Genomic DNA, 19840 nt, shown 5'->3' on the forward strand with positions numbered 1-19840 from the left:
TTATTGGTGCGTCAACACCCTGTAGTTTTCTAATTTCACAACCACGCCACTGACAGTTAATTTTCCCGTTAGAAATTTCGAAGTCAAACGTCAAACATATTCGAAAATGTCAATCTTCTTCGAAAATGTAAATTATATACAGAAAATAGGAAAAAAAAACAATCTTTTTGTTTTTGTACAATGTTCCGCGTTCCATTCGTATCTTTCTTTATCTACATGTTCTCATTTCAAAACAGCGCCAGTCTTTAAATGGTGTTCTCAGCGCGCGGACGCAGTTTGTATCTTATTACAATTCATTGAAGTTTTTATTATAAATTTTTCGGAATCAGTTTCGGTATCGATAAATTTATGATTTCGGATAACGAAAGAGAAACAAAATAATACCTTCACAACAATAAGAAAGAAACACTAAATCTATGATCAAATAACTTGCTCTGTTAATGAAAATACTAAAGTTTATGACCATCGAATTTGTTTACAGTTTTGTTTTACTTAAAATATAAGTTTATCTTCGAAAGAAATATAGAATTTTCAATAAGAAAGTGCTGTATACTACTTAAGTGTGACAGTGGGTGTGACAGATAAAAGTGCATCAGTTTCTGACGTTTCGCAAAAATAGAACAAATCTTTGTGCTTCTCCAGAAAGTAAGTATCTTAATATAGCTCTGGGTCTGTTTGTGTCCAGTTTCTACTTCGAGTGTGAATGCATTTTGTATCTTATAGTTGTTGTTGTTTTGTTTTATTCATCATCACTATGCGGAGATTCTTAATTGAAACTCATATAAAATTTACAATGAAATGCTTATCATTCATTTGGCGGCGAATATGATCTCGCATTGCAAAGGCTTGCTAGCTTGCTTGCTTATGGTGCTAACTGCTAGTGTCATTAAGCCGGTATTCGAATTATGCAAAATTATGATATTTTCCAATTTATTGCCTTTCTGTGTCGGCAAAGATAAACTGCTCCGAGTGAGTTCTTGAATAAATCAGCACAACGCAACGTCTAGAGAATTGAATGAATAAAAATTACATAGAAAAACTACTCGTACTCGAATATTGTGTGTTTGACTAAAGGAAAAGGAAATGAATAGTGATGGGTGTTGGTGAACTCCCTGACATTTTGTATATTTGAGATAACGATAGCGACAAATGAAATCTACTTCAGTTCTGGACCACTAGTTGAAGCTGATAAATGCGATCATATATAGGCGTTCCGAAATTTGAATTGAATCAAAAAAGGAGATTCAAATTGTTGTCACCAAATTCACGCCGCAAATAAATCTGGAAATTTCTATTCGTTCTGTTTTTTAGTTTCAATTTAAACATTCTGGAAAGAACAGCCAGGTCGAGGCTCAAGGGGAACAATGTAAACATAAACACATGATGATGATGATGATTATAGTGGCAGGCAGAGGCAGCGGCAGGCAGGCAGGCAAATTAATAAAAGATCTGACGGCTGCGTAATGGTGCTAAGGCTGACTGCTCTGCTGATGCTGAGTTGGTGCGATGAAGTAGTTTGATTGTGATTGCATTTAGTTTGGGATGAATGGAACAGTACTGAAAAAATCTCCCAGATTAACAACACGACAGGCGGTCACGTACGCATTTGAAGCTGCAGCAATAGGTTCCTGGCTACGTATGTTGCTAGTTGCAAGGATTTCAAGCAATGGTGTAGAAAAAATGACTGTAGACGAAAAATTGTAAGGAGTTAAAAGTGTTCTTAAACAACCCTGATAAGAAATACATATGTACGTACACATATTGATACGGGTCAAGTATAGAGGGGGAAAAATAAGTGGAGAGATTTTGTGTTAAATGGTTTAAGTGTAAGGTGTTGCTATAAATCAATAACACCTAGGTACCTGCATTCTTTGATATCACTTTAAAAGGTAAACCATAAGAAAAGAGGTGCTAAGTGCTACAATTAAAAAGAAGGCTCGAGAGATAGGTGCTAATATTATTTGATGTGGTTGGTGAGAAAATAGGAAGAACCACAGAAATTTCAGGGAGTTAACGAAGAAAACGCAACTATTAGATTTTTTGCAATAGTGCAAATATAGTGCAAGAGAGAAGGAACTTGTTCCAGAACTATCTTTTTAAAAAAAAATGGAAAAATTCAATACCTCGAAAATTAAAAAAAAAATACAGAATTGATTTTAACTGAAATAACGAACTAGATCATGTATCCCTTAAGCCTGTTTAGATATATAAACTACGTATTTAAAGACTTAATAATAAACCAGGATATTTTAGGCTTCAATGGTGAGAACAGACATAATTTTACCACTTTTTTCTCGACTTCTCTAGCACCGTAAAGTCAAGTTTGATAAAAATCGAGTTAAAAATATTTTACGAATGCAGTATAGTCTCCATCGTCCTTTCTCACATAAGGAACATTGTTTGCTCTTATGTGAGGAATAAGGGTTCCGGAAATGCTACAATTCATTGTATTACATTTTATGCTTGGCGACAACTTGGCAGATTATGCTGGAGAAAATACGTTGAATAAGACGCTAAAAGCCTAACTGCGTGCGTACACCTAATCCGTCATTGGTCGAACTTTGCTCGGGTGTTTAAGGCCGAACTACTTACTTGAGGTGAATGTCTTATAGATGGTGATTTTACATGCTCGAGAGAGGACTTTACTTCTCAATTGCCTTCTAAGTCCAAAGAAGCAGCGATTTGCAAGAGTTATTCTTTGTTTGACTTCAGCACTGGTGTCGTTGTCTGAGTTTATAAGTTGAAGCTGTCCATGGTGACGTTTTTCCAAGACGTCGTTGTTCAATGTCCTTTTTTGATGACAGCATATACTTGGTCTTGCCTCACTGACCACTAAACCCATCTTATACGCTTCCATAGCAATGCTCAAAAACGCTCCACTGACATCACGCTTTGATCTTCCAATTATGTTAATATCATCTTCGTATCCGAGTAAATGCATGGACCTTTGGAAGATTTTACTTCTACAGTTGACGGTTGAGTTTTGCACAATTCTTTCCAGAACGATGTTGAAGAAGTCGCATGACAGTGCATCTCCTTGTCTAAAACCTTTTTTGACATCAAATGCATCGGTAAGATCTTTTCCGACCTTGATAGAGCAGCGTGCATTCTCCATCGTCATTCTGCACAAACGGATAAGTTTGACAGGGATGCAAAAACTAGACATTGCTCGGTAGAGCTCTTCCCTATAGATGCTGTCATACGCGGCTTCAAAATCGATAAAGAGATGGTGGGTATCGATTTGAAGCTCCTGGGTTTTTTCCAAGATCTGCCGTAGTGTGAATATTTGGTCGATAGTGGACTTTCCTGGTCTGAAGCCACACTGATAAGGACCAATCAGGTTGTTGACGAATGGCTTCAGACGTTCACATAATACGGCAGAGAGGTTCTTATACGCAATGTTAAGGAGACTGATGCCTCTGTAGTTGGCGCAGTTTAGAGGGTCTCCTTTCTTATGTATCGGGCACACTATGCTGAGATTCCACTCATCGGGCATGCTTTCTTCCGACCACATTTTGCAGATGAGTTGGTGCATGCTCCCTACCAAGTCATCGCCTGCTGCTTTGAATAGTTCGGCGGTGATGCCGTCAGTTCCAGCAGCTTTGTTTGACTTAAGTTTAGATATAGCTATCTTCACTTCGTCAAGGTCGGGTAGGCGGAATTGTTGATCTGCGTCGCTGAGGTTGAGTGGTTCTATCTCCCTTACAGCGGAATTCGGTTCGTCATCGCCGTTATATAATTTGGAGAAGTGATCTTTCCATATTCTCAGCATCGACTTTGGTTCTACTACGATGTTCCCTTGATCGTCTTTACAGGCTTCGGTTCGTGGCTGGTATCCTTGGGAGGTTTTTTTACCTTTTGGTAAAATTTACGAACCTCATTCCTGTTCTGACTTCCCTCTATCTCCTCCATCGCGCGCTTCTCATGCTCTCTTTTTTTACATCTAAGAAGCCGGTGCTCCTCTCTCCTCTTCTGCTCGTAGAGCTCGCGAGCTGCTCTGGTCCTTTTGTGCAGCGCCGTTTTGTATGCTTCTTATTTCGCTGCGTGCGCTTGCCGGCATTCGTCGTCAAACCAGGGGTTTCGCTGTGGTGGCCGTGTGAAACCTAGCACTTCAGAGGCGGCAACTCTGATGGCTGCAAGGCAATGTTGCCACTGGTTTCCAATGCTTATCGCAGGAGGCATAGGACTCCTTAAGAGGTTATTAGAGACTCGATCTTAAAAGGACATGGCAGTCTCTTGCGATTGTAGCCGTCTAACGTTGTATCTTCTCACAGTACTTCCTTGTTTTGGCTTGGATCGGGATATCCGTAGCATTACCTTGGCTACAACTAGGTAGTCGTCCGAGTCAATGTTGGTCCCTCGAAATGTTCGGATATCCTGTATATTGGGGAAGTGTCGTGTGTAGATAGCAATGTGGTCAATCTGGTTGACGGTTGATTGATCAGGAGATTTCCATGTCCCCTTGTTGATATTAAGATGTGTAAACTGCGTACTAGCTATCAGAACGTCTCGCAAAGCAGCGAATTAGATCAGCTTCAATCCGTTGTTGGAGGTGGTGTCATGCAGGCTGTATCTCCCGATTATGCCACCAAAGATGTCTTCTCTTCCTAGCTTGGCGTTAAAATCTCCTAAGACAATTTTAATGCCATAGCCAGGGCACTGCTCATATGCCTTGTCCAAGAGCTCGAAGAATATGTCTTTGGTGTCTTCAACTTTCAACTCTTTCTCGCCTTGATGCGGATTGTCGTGATGCGCTAGCTCACACTGTTAAAACTCAACTTTTTGGCTGAGTGTAGTTCCAACAACAAATCCACACCCAAAAAGACGCTGTCTTTGTTCTCGGTAACAGTCGCCGTAGTATACATCGCAGTCTTTTAGTTTTCGTTTGCCCAGCCCATCCCATCGCACTTCTTGGGTGGCGGTAATATCTGCTTTGCAGCAGTTTAGGGCTTCCGCTAATTGTTCGGCTGCACGTGGTCTGTCAAGGGACCTAACATTCCACGTACAGATCCGAAGTTGGTTGTCCTTATTTCGTTTGCGTGGGTTGTCTACAGTGAATCCGTCCGTATCCGAGGCTTCGCCACTAAAGGTATTTTTTACGTGGACGGGAAGTCACCCCGACGGCACAACCCCCAACCTGGAGGGCCAGATCCTCAGTATAACTACAAGGAAGGGGAGCCGGATAAAAGCCCTATTAGGTGTTCAATAAGTAGTTCAACCTTACTGGAATTGTAGACGCCACCGACGATTCCATCTTGGGAATTCCTCCACTGCCGTCTGGATAACGAGAGGTGCCTTAGTGGAAACGCCTCTCCCTCCCTGAATCAGTTCAAAATATCAAGTTGTAAATCAATAATTGTCACCTTACAACTATCCTGCAATGTATGCATACATGTAGTCATTAAGTTTTCGAATCGTGTGTCCAATCCTCTGCCACTTTTGCCTGCGTATAATAGTGCAAATTGATTTCTGTCCCGTCCCGTTGTACTCCATAGTTCTTCATTGGATATACGATTGGGCCAGAAAATCCGTAAAATTCTTCCTACACTATATTTATAAAGGTCTGCAATTTCCTGGTAATCGTTGCTGTTATTTCCGAGTTGCTGCAACCGTATAACTGTACAGCCGTAGCTTTGTCTTCGAGCTCAGGGAGTTGTTCCTTCAACAATTTTACAACATTCCAAACGCAACCATGGATTTTCCGAAGCGGCTAGCGATATCTTATTCGTTTCCGACTTTTTTCGACCATTTTGCCAAGGTACTGAAAACGCTCTTCTTTTTCTACTATTTACTGGGCTTTGTTTACCAGAGTTGGAGGTTCCTAGGCTGAAAATCTTAGTGCTTCACGTATACCCGTGTTGATTTTCAGCACCACGATTTCGGCTTTTCACCATTTACTTTTACTCTTGTTGCCATTTCATTACTTACTTACTTAGGTACTCAGACTTAATAAGTCCGTTGGGAACCCCTTAACGGCTTTGGCCAGAAAACCCTTAGGATGTTACGAAGACATCTATTCACGAAGCTTTGCAGCTTTTTGGTAATGGCTGAAGTAACCCACGTGAAGCTTTCTTTTAATGGCTGAAGTAAATTTCCAAGTGCTGCACCCATTAAGAAGCACAGATTTGACATTTGTGCGAAACAGTCGTAGCTTCGTTCTTAAGCTGATAGAGTTATTCCTCCAAATTTTTGACAACATACCGAACGCAGCTTTTGCTTTGCCTATGCAGCAGATGATGTCTTGTTCGGTTCCGCCTTAGATGGAGACGATACTTCCAAGGTATTGAAAGCTCTCCACTATTTCCACAGGTTGCGAGGAAATATTTATTTGAGAAGATAGTCGGGTTGTGACCGGTCGGGATTGCTGGAATTAATTTTCAGCCCCACAACTTCTGCTTCTCTCTCCATACTTGTTGTCATTTGATGGAGATCCATGATCCTATGATAGAATAAGCAAATATCGTCCGAGTAATCCAAGTGCCTTAAACAGGAGTCAAAGTCCATTGGATCGCTCCGCTACTTGACAAACTCACGAGCAGTACATCGCTTATCACCAACAAAAACAATCCGCTACGGATTTGAAAATCATCTGACAACCTACCATCGTACAGAACGTGACAATTGGATCCATCATATGTTGCTTTAATAATAGAAATTATTTTTTCTAGTCTGCTTCTCCTCCGTAAAGCTTACCAGGTATACTCCCTGTTAACGCTATCAAAGGCCTTCGCGAAGTCGATGAACCGCAGGTGAAGTGGTGATCGATATTGAACGCACTGTTCAATAATGATCCGCAGGGTATTGATATGATCAATACAGGAGGATCCAGCACGGAATCCTGCTGACGTTGTCAAAAGCCTTTTTAAAGTTGTCTCCTATCTAAATGAAAAAATATAATAGCTTTAAGTGTCAAATTAAAATCATGCGTTCTGCGAGAGCATGTCAATTGCACAGTTAGGTCATCTAAGTTGGAATAAATGCAAGATGACTAATCGTTAGAATTTTTCTAAGTCGCTAATTCAGCTTGATTTAGACCCTAACCGATTACGTATTAGCTAAACTTCTTGAGTAAATTTTATTTATGAAAAAACGAACTGTTCTAGTCGTTCTCACTACACCTAGGATAATATCCAATCATTTCATCTAGACAATTCCATTCCCCTGTCTTCTTAAGCCACAAGTCATGGCCCATAGTTTTTGAGTTATGTATAAGTACCTTATTGAGAATTTGTTTATTAGACCAACCAACGAACGTTCAGCGTAATAATCGTTAAGAATTTTCTATTGCAAACTATTTTCGCTTTGCATGGTTTGTTTTAAAACAAAACAAAATACAAAATACTATGATATATTTACTTATAGCTATTAATTAATTCGCTTTCAACATTATTGTCATCATAATCATATTTTTGCAAAATTTCAAACGTATTATTAATTTATCAAAAATAATAGACTCTATATAATAATAATTAATTATGTCAACAATGAAGCTAAGCTTCACTGCTCATGATTGTGATACCTTTATACTCGAACTCTTATGTTAACATTTCCGTTTCTGCAGTGAGAAACATAATAATGACGACACCCGATATTATTCACTTCTATATGGATATTGATCGAAAGAAAACTTAAAAACCGTGTCAAAAATACGGCAATCAATTCTTCTAACCCACTATCGTCGTAGTTGCCAACACCGACCGCCACCGCCGCCGCTGTACTATAGTCATTATCCCATCCGTACGTAACTTACTCATGAGAGATACGATAACTTAACTTGAATTGTTCGCGCAGTGATGCTGATCAATTTTTGCATAGATACGAGTACATACTTATGTGTGGATCTCACCGGAACGAGCCAATTAATCAATCCAGCTTGAGATCTAGCTGCAACTCCCTGTGCCTCTACCGCACCATCCTTATACCCACGGCTTAGGCACAACTTCCACTGAAATTATGTTTTCTCAGCTTTATGTTCGTCTATCCGTCACCGTTCACGTCGGTCGTTGTCTTCGACGCTCGATTGGAACATATCTGGCGTAACACTTTCTTATGTTCATAGCTTCTCGAATAGGTAGGTCTAAGTCTGAGCTGAGAGTATAACTTAGCTTGCTTAACAATGCGTCTCATAGTAATATGATAGGGTTTAGAAGAGGCGTGTAATAAGATGCAAAACAGTTTTCCATTCAGTGTGATATGGGAATAAGGTAATAAAAGGCACAAAACGTAGGAAGGTACTCCAATTGCGTTCGTTATACGCGCTGCGCTGAGCTGCGGATGCAATAGACCTTGAATATGGATTCCAATAAGAAAATTGCATTCAATTGAAAGCTTTGATACAAAATGAAAGGAAATTATATCGATTATTATTATTATCATCGTATCGTTGAGTAAGACGAAGCGTGCCTTCGATTTAAACCTGAACTCAACCTTAATATAGATATGCTCTTGTCATGTCATCTCAATTACTTGAATTGGAAATAGAGGGCATGATGATGGATAATCAACAATAATATGGACTTGAAGGCAGTAGCATTGACCTAACAAGAGTATACCTATAGTTAAGTTGGTGAGCAGCTTTTTAATGACGATATGAAAAGATGAGATGCATGTGCGAAGTGCGTCATCATTTAATGAGCTAGGCGGTTTATTTAAAGTGGAAGAACTGTTTAATTATGATGAAGGCATAGAGTGGCCCTCTCTCTTCATTTAATATCTTATATAATCGCAATAAATCACTTTTGTTTACTTCCTGGTAAATGATATCATTCTTAGACGCATGATTAATGCTGTTGAGAATTTATATAGTTCTCCTCCTAACAAAGAACTAATGTTTGTTTTGTTGGGCGCCATTTTAAAGATGTTTCTTTCAGTTTATAAATAAACGTCATTAACTTTGTGGTAGTAAATTCATATTGGTATTTATTGGTTGAACAATTTTAAGCGATTAAATTTAGTAAGTAAAAATAAACGGTATCTAGAAGGTGTTTAATTGCTCACCGTTGACTTGACTGGAATGACTTATCCCACCGTGTTTTGTTCTAAAAGTAGTTTGGACCACGTTCCTTTGAGCCAAAATCCGAAACCCAACGAGTCAAAAATCTTCCCCTCGGACCGATATCGTTTTGCATGTTGTAACCATTGTAATGGGTTCGATTTGTCGAATTGAAAATGTTGACATTTCTCGACGTTTCAAGGTCCCTAGGGTCGAAATAAAAGATTGTTAGAAGGATGTCTGTGCGTGCGTGTGTATGAACGTTCGCAACGTTTTTTTCGTCGTTCATAGGTCAAAAACGAGAAGAGATATTGACTTCAAATAAATTTTGTTATACAGATAAAAACGCAGAAAGATGGAGAAAGGGCTCTCAAGAAAATTGCGTAAGTGGTTTTTATACAATAGTAGTTAAAAGAAAAGGTGAACATTTTGGTAAACTCTAAATATCTCACGAACCAAAAACGCTAGAGACTTGAATTAAATTTTATGTTATATATTGTAACGTGATACCGCGAACAAGTATATTTTTTGAAGAAACTCAAATTAACGTTTTTTTTATAAATCAAAAAAACTGAAAAAAAATTTTTTTCACCTCTAAAATTTTACGACTTAAATATGATTTCATCTCCAAAACAATTTTGAATTTGAGAAAAATCGAATTCACAGTTTTTTTTATAAAAAATAAAAATCTAAAAAAAACATTACTCAAAGTTGGTAAAAATTAAATATCGATTCAAATATCTTTTCAAAAACTTGAAATTAGGCTTCAAACTTATTTTATCTTATGTGAAATATTGTTTTCAACATTCTGAAAAATGTTGAGATAAATCTAATTGACAGTTTTCTTACAAAAAATAAAAACCTAAAAAAAAACAATACTAAAACTTGGTAATAATTTACTTCCGATTCAAATAGCTTTTCAAAAATTTGTCTATATGAACTCGTATCAATTTTTACAAAATTTGCGTACTATTTTTTGTAGATTTTATTTTTTATGAAAATACGGACTGTTGGATTTTTATATAAAAATTACTGAATATCGAAAACAATATTTTCTGTAAAATAAAATAAATTTGAAGCCAATATTTTTAATTTTTGAAAAGCTATTTGAGCCGAAAGTAAATTTTTACGAAGTTTTATACATTTTTTTTGTAGGTTTTTATTTTTTGTAAAAAAACTGTCAATTCGTTTTTTTTCAAACTTTAACTGAATATTGACAACAAAATTTTTTGAAAGATAAAAGTAAATTAAAGCCAATATCTCAAAGTTTTGAAAAGATATTTGAGTCGAAAATCAATTTTTACCAACTTTTATACATTTTTTTGTAGGTTTTTATTTTTTGTAAAAAAACTGTCAATTCGATTTTTTTCAAACTTTAATTGAATGTTGACAACAAGATTTTTTGAAAGATAAAAGTAAATTAAAGCCAATATCTCAAAGTTTTGAAAAGATATTTGAGTCGAAAATCTATTTTTACCAACTTTTATACATTTTTTTTAGGTTTTTATTTTTTGTAAAAAAACTGTCAATTCAATTTTTTTCAAACTTTAACTGAATGTTGACAACAAGATTTTTTGAAAGTTAAAAGTAAATTAAAGCCAATATCTCAAAGTTTTGAAAAGATATTTGAGTCGAAAATCAATTTTTACCAACTTTTATACATTTTTTTTTAGGTTTTTATGTATATACCTATGTATCATTCAATTTTCCATCCGTTTAAATGGTAACTTCTTCTATTATAAATGGAATAAAACATTGCTTTAATTTCGACATTGACTTTTTCGGGATTCATCTCGAATTCGAAAATGATTTTTAATGAAAATTAAGGTCAGTTTCCATCTTTTTTAGAGCCCATTTAGAAGTTAAATTATGAAATCAAATTTGAATTATTTTGCTTATTCATTGGAAGTCCTTATAATTAAAAATTTAGGTAAGGTCATAACATTAATTTCATAATAAAACACGTTGAGCTTTTTCATAAGTGACAAATTGTGAACAATTTGTCAAATATTTCATTTGTAAAAAATTAGAACTCAATATATTAATGAATTTGATATTAAAACGATAATAGAAAAGTTGAAAAAAGTGCGTCTTGCGATTCCGGGTGCGTTTCTAAAGAACGAATGTCTGCACTTGACAGTTCGACTGAAGTAAGACTCGAGAGTATACTTATGACGTGAGCATTCCTATATGCGAGAGTATCACGGTTCAGTTACTCGAGAGAAGAAATGCTTATATCTATTTTTATAGCAAAACCCGTTTAAATAACAATAAGAAAGATGAGAGAAAAAACCTTACGGAAGTGTTCAAGCAATGTAAATGATCTAATCAATTATAACGATGAATGATCAATTTAAATGTTCTGCTTGTAATATTTTCCAAGAAACTTTCGTTACTTGCAGGAGCTTTAGCCAATAGATGGGAATTATACTGAAGCCTTTTTTTATTTTTATAAAACAAAAAAAGCATTTATTTATCCAAAATTATGTTATCCCCTTTAAAACAATCCCTTTCTGATTCAATGCACTTGTGCCAGCGCTTTTTCCAGTCGTCAAAAAACTTCTGAAATGAACTTTCGGCTATTGCCTTGAGCTCTTTCAGCGATGCCTTAATCTCTTCAATCGTGGCATTCTTGTCCTTTCATATGCCTTTTCAATTTCGGGAAGAGGAAAAAGCCGCAGAAGGCTAAGTCTGGTGAATACGATGGCTGAGGCATGATGGAAGTACTGTTTTCGGCCAAAAAACTACTCACTTATACTCCATGAATTTTCTTTCCAAAGTTCCAGCCGTTTTTTCTTATTGATTGACGCAAACGTCGCATAACTTCAAGGTTATACTACTTGTTTGCCGTACACCCTTGAAGTAGGAATTCTTGATGCACAACGCTATGGTAATCATGGTGAGCAAAACCTTCACATTTACCCATGATTCAGTTGTAAACCTTTTGAGCAGATCAGGATAATCATTGATATCGTTGCAACACGTGCAATTTTGGAACAAATTTATTTTCAAAAAGAAAAAAAATTACCGAGTACGAAAACACAAGTCTTACCATTGTAGTCAAAACTTTGAACATATGATTGTAACATGTGTGCCAATACAAAATAAAAAAAAAACTAAAAAGAGGATGGGATGCGACCCATACTGACCCCATCTGATTTCGTGTTGGGTTAAAAAAGTTGTCAGTTGAATTATTCTTAAAAAATTTGAAATTACCAACAATATTTTACATATAAAGAAATAGTTAAGTTTGAAAATCTAGATTTTTAGTCGAAAACAAATGATTGCCAATTTTGGTAGCATTTCTTAAATTTTACAAATTCAATAAATGAAATTACTTTGAGAGATATGAAGAACCGAACATCAATTCTTAAAAAATTTACATACTATTTTTTGTAGATCTTATTTTTTATGAAATATTTATAAAAAACTACTGAATATTGAAAACAATATTTTCTGGGAAATAAAAAAGTTTGAAGACAATATTTTTAATTTTTGAAAAGCTATTTGAGTCGAAAATAAATTTTCACCAGGTCTTAGTATTGTTTTTTTGTTAGGTTTTTATATTTTGTAAAAAAAATGTCAATATGATTTTTCTCAAAATTTTACTGAATGTTGACAACAATATATTTAAAAAGATAAAAGGAGTTTAAAGCAAAATCTTAAAGTTTTGTAAATATATTGGAGTCGAAATCAGTTGGTAACTTTTATTATTTGTTTTTTAGGTTTTCATTTTTTATAAAAAAACCGTCTGTTCGATTTTTCTCAAATTGTTACCAGATGTCAAAAACGTTATTTTTCGTTGCACAAAATTGTTTCGGAGATAAAATCATTTTGTATTCGTAACATTTTCTGGGTAAACTCTTTTTTTCAGTTTTTGTTTATTCATAAAATAAACCGTTCATTGGATTTTTTTACAAAAAATATACTTGTTTGATATCACGTTACAATATATTATATTAAACTTAATTTAAGTCTCTCTCTCATTTTTGGTTCGTAAGAAATTTACGGTAACCTAAAGTGTTCACCTTTTTTTAAACTGCTATGGTAAAAAAAACCACCCACGCAATTTTGTTGAGAGCCCTTTCTGCATCTTTATTTTAGTTCGATATCTCTTCTGGTTCTTGAGGTATGGACGACGAAAAAAACGTTGCGAACGTACGGACATACGGACGTACGGATCTCTTACATCGACTCTAGGGACCTTGAAACATCGAGAAATGTCAACATTTTCTATTTGACAAATCGGACCCATTACAATATTTTTCTTAAGGAAGCTAATAAGAAAAGAAGCGTAATGTCGTGAGCGAAGTAGCTAAGTGGTTTAGTAGTTTCAGACAGGAGACTAATAAAACAAATGAGAAAGAGTGTTGCCGACACATCCGAGCCCTGGGGCACACCAGCTTCATTTTTGTGTTTCTTTGACTTGATACAATACTGCTTGTATCTATTGATTTGTCCGAAAGGTAATTTATAATCTCCAAAACCGATGGAAGGATTTGTTCCACTGTGCGGTGAGATAAACTATCAGATCACCAGTAGAGCTATTGCTATGAAAACTAAACTGCAGGTCATTAAGAAGCTTTTGATCTTCATTAAAGTTGTAGAACATACCTTTATGTTGCTAGTAATTTTTAAAATCAAGCTCGTTTCGTGCATTTCATTTTATTAGTGAATATCTGACAGAAGACACGTCATCTGTTAACCTTTAAATAGAATTCAAAAATGAACGCCATGTTTTTATTTTGTGTTGGCAACCCCACTAGGTTTGACAGTTTGGAATATCCTTTTTAAGCCATATGAAGCTTCAATCAGTACTTTTCAATTATCTTACCGCTTCCCTTAGTTACACAATCGATACCAATTATTTCAATCTTCTAAGCTTAATGTTGACTTTTTATTTGCAATTTGCATAAAGTAATTGCAAAATATAACTCCATATAGATATGTTTTGTATATAATCAAGGTGAAAGAATAAATATTCAGATAGATATAAAAATTCCCTTATAAAACTGTTGCATACCTCTATCTCTAAAAGATATATAGTAATAAAGAAAAGGTCAGTGTTGAGTTTTTCATTCTCAATATGTACACTCTGGGGATGTTCCGTTCATGTTGTTGGGTCTCTGTATCTCGTTTTCTATAACCTTGCAGAATAATCAGAAAAATATAATGTATCTTCTATCTCTTGACAAGTTGTCGCGATAAATCAAAAAAATGACGTCGTATCGCGCTTGAATTCATCTCCTCATATAAGGAAGCTTTATTATGCAAACGACACTTATTTAAAAACATACATGCATCAGATATTTATACGATAAATTGTTTGTCATTTAAATTTGTATCTTCGCAACAATTGTATCTTCGTATCTTCTAAAGGTAAATATCCATTAACATTTGATCTGATCTGAGATTTGTGCCATTTACCAAAAATAAACATTTTTTTTCTTGAGAAATGCCAAATATTTTCCTAAAAGCCATTTCCTTCCATTTGACCGCTTATGCATGTGATTGTGATGGTATCGCATCGCGCGCTACAGTTGAGGTTTTGGCATCGCAAAGTGCTGTGTGCAGCGAGGCCTGATGGAAACGGAAAAGAGTTATTGCATCTTCTAGATGCATTTCGCACAGTTTTTCTTCTTCATCCATTTAATGGAGGTTTATATAAAACAAAAGATAATCATCGGCAGTATGTCAGCTCGGGTCTGTCTTGTCTATATAGTGCCACTAGTGTTATAGTTGCCAGTAGTGTGGCAGTATGGCAGTAGTTGGAATTGGTTGTTGGTTTGGTATTAAACGCTAAGCGGTGCGAGCTGTGCATTTAAATATCTATAAGGTGCACATAGCCATACCTTACCTAACCTATACTACAGTGCTCTGCTCAGTGCCTTGAGCTCTATGCATGCGAAGTACGTTACCTACAAACCTATCTATTCCACTATATATATGTAGGTTCTAGCTTTGAACTCTTCGTGTCATTTGAAACTGCTGCCGACTTTTTCCTGCAAACTAAGGGATTTTTTTTTTAATTTTATCTAAGCTTTTATATTGCTGCGATGGCTGGGTTCTCGTGTAGATACAACTTACATGTTGCATTTTATATAGTGCACTGGGACTGGTGAGCCCCAAGTATACATAGGATGTAGTTAACTGGGTTTATGGGTAGGCAAGGTATCATACCTACTGGAGTTTTATATGGAGAGGATGTGCAACTCCATGTGATATGGAGCTGTTGCATCATTTCCTTCTGCACATGTTTATTAAAGTTCTGAGAAGAAGATCCGGATATGGTGTAGTAAAAGTTTTATAGCGGGTTGGGGATATCTACATAAAAGCTAAATCCTGAAGGTTGTTATTTTTTTTTTCTTTGGCATAAGTTCTTTATACTTTTGCCAATTTAAATAGAGAAGAGTTTCAATATGGCTGGCTTCCAGTCTTGTAACAACAATATTTTTCCTTAAGGTCATAATTGAGTGGAATAAATTCATATAAAATTCTCGTGTTTGCAATGACTCTTTGTGCTACAGGTGAATATAGTGGTACATATATATAAAACTTTGTTGCTCTACACTGCAAAAAGTTGTTTTTATATACGTTGGAAGCTTTTAACCATTGTACCTAGGACTAGACTATACATTTTAAGGTTAACTTAAGTATTAGATTTAAAAAAATCAAAGCTTAAGTTATTCAGCTTAACTATTAAAAAAAGTTATGGATTCGGATGTCTGATGGTTAATTGGTAGTTTGTCATTATAAAGGGTATTTCATCGTGAGGTTAAAGTACTTCGTGCCATTTGCTTTTTTTTAAATTGATATGATAGCAATTGAGATAGTTCGTTCTTACTTACTTGCTTAAGGTGGCTCTACAGTGTGGGCGGACCTGAGCCTCAACCAATATGCGACTCCAGCTGGATCCCTATCTAGCTGTCTCCAGTTCCACACGCTAAGTTAGTTGAGGTCTTTACCTACCTGCGGCATGTGCACCGTAAGACGTGAGTCACAGACTTCCTCTACTGCGCCGTCCCTGAGGATTGGTTTCGAAGACCTTCCGGGCTGGAGCATTTATGTATATTCCCTCTACATGACCTAGCCATCTAAGTCATTGGACTTTAATTCTGTTAACTAGGTCAGTGTCGCTGAACAGCCCGTATAGTTCGTCGTTATATCTTCTCTTCCATTCTCCATCTATGCATACAGGACCAAAAATCACCCGAAGAATTTTTCTCTCGAAACATCCTAAGACGGTCTCATCTTTCTTTGACAGGGTCCAGGCCTCAGCGCCATAAATGAGAACCGGGATGATGAGTGTCTTATAGATTGTGATTTTACATGCTCGAGAGAGGACTTTACTTCTCAATTGCCTTCTAAGTCCAAAGAAGCAGCGATTTGCAAGAGTTATTCTTCGTTTGATTTCAGCGCTGGTGTCGTTGTCTGCATTAATAGCGGTGCCTAGGTATACAAAGTCCTTAACTATCTCAAAGTTATAGCTGTCCATGGTGACGTTTTGTCCAAGACGTCGTCGTTCAGTGTCCTTTTTTGATGACAGCATATACTTGGTCTTGCCCTCATTGACCACTAAACCCATCTTCTTCGCTTCCGTCGGAATGCTCAAAAACGCTCCACTGACATCACGCTTTGATCTTCCAATTATGTCAATATCATCTGCGTATCCGAGTAATTGGATGGATCTTTGGAAGATTGTGCCTCTAGTGTTGACGGTTGAGTTTTGCACAATTCTTTCCAGAACGATGTTAAAGAAGTCGCATGACAGTGCATCGCCTTGTCTAAAACCTTTTTTGTAATTAAATGAATCGGTACGATCTTTTCCGACCTTGATAGAGCAGCGTGTATTCTCCATCGTCATTCTGCACAAACGGATAAGTTTGACAGGGATGCCAAAACTAGACATTTGCTCTGTAGAGCTCTTCCCTATAGATGCTGTCATACTCGGCTTTAAAATCGATAAAGAGATGGTGGGTATCGATTTGAAGCTCCTGGGTTTTTTTTTTAAGATCTGCCGTAGTGTGAACGGATTCTCCTTTTTTATGTATCGGGCACACTATGCTGAGATTGAACTCATCGGACATGCTTTCTTGCGACCATATTTTTCAGATGAGTTGATGCATGATCCTTAAGAAGTCATCGCCTGCTGCTTTGAATAGTTCGGCAGCGATGCCGTCAGCTTCAGCAGCTTTGTTTGGCTTTAGTTTAGATATAATATAGCTATCTTCACTTCGTCAAGGTCGGATAGGCGAAAATTTTGATCTGCGTCGCCTAAGTTGAGTGGTTCTATCTCCCTTACAGCGGAATTCGGTTCGTCATCGCCGTAAAATTAAGAGAAGTGGTCTTTTCATATTCTCAACATAGATTGCGGTTATACTATGATGCTCCCCTGATCGTCCTTAAAGGCTTCTTTGGAGTTTTTGCGTACCTTTTGGTAAAATTAACGAACCTCATTCCTGTTGTGACATCCTTCTAAGAAGTGGTGTTCCTCTCTCCTCTTCTGGTCGTTGAGTTCGCTACCAGCTCTGGTCCTTCTGTGCAGAGCCGTTTTGTATGCCTGTTATTTCGTTGCGTGTGCTTTCCTGCATTCCTCTTCAAACCAGGGGTTTCGCTGTGGTGGCCGTGTGAAACCTAGCAATTCAGAGGCGGCATCTCTAATGGCTGCAAGACAATGTTGCCCCTGGTTTTCAATGCTTAATGCAGGCAGCATAGAAGTTATTAGTGACTCGATTGGAAAAGAACATGGCAATCTTATGCGATTGTAGCAAATGTCATGTCGAAACCTCTCACAGTACTTCCTTGTTTTGAGTTGGATCGTGATATTTGTAGTCGTACCTTGGCTACAACGAGGTAGTGTCCCAAGTCAATGTTGGCCCGTCGGAATGTTCGGACATTTCTTTTACTTGCCTGAGTCTAGTTCCAACAATAAATCCTCTCCCAAATAGAGGCTGTCTTTGTTCTCGGTAGCAGTCGCCGTAGAATACATCGCAGTCTTTAAGTGTGCGTTTGCCCGGTCCGTCCCATCGCACTTTCGTAGGTAGTGTGTTCAGAAAGGCTACTGTATGGCAAATCGTTCCAGCATAACGACTGGTATCTCGTGAAAAACACGAGTAATGTTGGCTTCTAAAGCATCAATCATTGCTGGATTATTCCTTAAGACTTTACAAATGTATCCCTAAAAATTTTCCAAAAAAGTGATGTCGTAAAATTAAGACGATAAATTGACAATAGCAAAACCTGAAAATGAGGGCTGACAAAAAATTGTTTCCAACAAGTAAATAATACTGTATGGCTCATAGCGCCATTTTATTAATCTCAGCAAGCACATATAGATGGTAACGTTCAGGTTTTCTGCATGTATGAAAAAAAATATATGAAACAATAATTCATACTCTTTTAGGCTGAGGTCTTGACGTAAAATACGGAAATTGCTGAAAACGGCGCACTCTCTCAACTAAAAAATTACAGTATCTTCAGTACGTTCTGGATGTAGTCCCACTGGTCGAGTATCATCCACAAATGGAAACTGGGACTCAGACTTGCTATAGTAGTTTTAAATTTCTTACAGAATACTAATTTCAGTATTACATAATATGAATACTTACCAGACTCTGCTGGTGCAGTTGGAATCTTTCCATGGTGACTTAAATTAATTAGAAGTCAAAACTTATATATCAAAAATCAAACTTCCCGATATTAGCTATCAGCTTTAAATGTTATGCAGCTCACATGCCTTTTTTTAAATTAAATTTCAGTCAACTAAAAAATAGAAATAAGGTCCACCTGACAAAAGTTGGTCTTAATCTTACGGCAAAGTTTAAAAGACAAATAATTGCGTTGCTGGGTGAAAAAAATTAACTAGAAAATATAAAAATGATCCAATAAACTAATGGAATTACTAGTTACCAAATAGAAACACAGAGGAATAAACCTACAAAAGGTCGCATGTAAGATTCAATTAAACCTCACTCATCCAATTCAACAAGGTTTAAATGTGAATGTCTTTCAAACTTTGATTTTGTGTTTAATAGCAAACTTTTGATGTGAAAAATTGGTCTGTTCATGCAATTTTATTGTAATAATTTTTGTTGAAACAGTACCTTCAACACGTCATGTAACTTTTCAACAGTGCTTCGGAAGGCGAAGTTTTGTATTGTAATATTTTCTTGAAACTTATTGTTATTCCATTAAACTTAAATCAACTTAAATAAAGAACATTCTATTGAAAATAATATTGTCGTTTGAAAAATTTGAGCCAGATTCTAAATGAGTCCAACAATTTGCTTACAAATTTGTATATAGAGCATCGTCTAATAATAAATCAATATTATGAAAAGTTTGTTCTACAAAAAGCAACCTACAGCGTTTCTTGAGTTTTTAACTTATAAAACATTGTTTCAATAACTTCCCATAGGATTTAAATGTAAGTTCGTTGAGTATGTCATTTTTTTAAAATAGCAATTTAAAAAGGAAGGCTATATGTTGCCCTACGTAAATATCTAACGAATCAATAACCGTAGCGGCTTGAATTAAATGTGTAAAATATAATGTGACGTAATGCTAAACTAGTATACTTTTGGAAAAAAAAATCCATTAAACGGTTTTTTTATAAATCAAAAAACTGAAAAGAAATATTTGTCACTTCGAGTATTTTACGAACAAAAATTCTTTTTCTTCAAAAGAATTTTGTGCAACGAAAAAGAACGTTTTTGACACGTGGTAAAATTGTAAGAAAAGTCAAATTCAGGTTTTTTCTATCATAAAAAATAAAAACCTAAAAACATTACTAAAACTTCGTAAAAACTTTATTTTCGACTCAAATATCTTTACAAAAATTTATAATAT

General features: G+C 36.1%; 1 protein-coding gene across 1 annotated transcript in view; it reads left to right on the plus strand.

Annotated features, from left to right (window-relative positions):
* The first annotated feature begins 243 nt into the window (after nt 1-243).
* LOC129940241 (prolyl 4-hydroxylase subunit alpha-1-like) overlaps nt 244-19840 on the plus strand; it is a 95138-nt gene continuing 75541 nt past the window's right edge. Inside the window, exon 1 of the mRNA XM_056048504.1 lies at nt 244-645. The gene's annotated coding sequence lies outside the window, so the exon portion shown is untranslated. The remainder of the gene's footprint in view (nt 646-19840) is intronic.

Source organism: Eupeodes corollae, chromosome 1 (genome assembly GCF_945859685.1).
Source record: "Eupeodes corollae chromosome 1, idEupCoro1.1, whole genome shotgun sequence".
Lineage (NCBI taxonomy): Eukaryota > Metazoa > Arthropoda > Insecta > Diptera > Syrphidae > Eupeodes > Eupeodes corollae.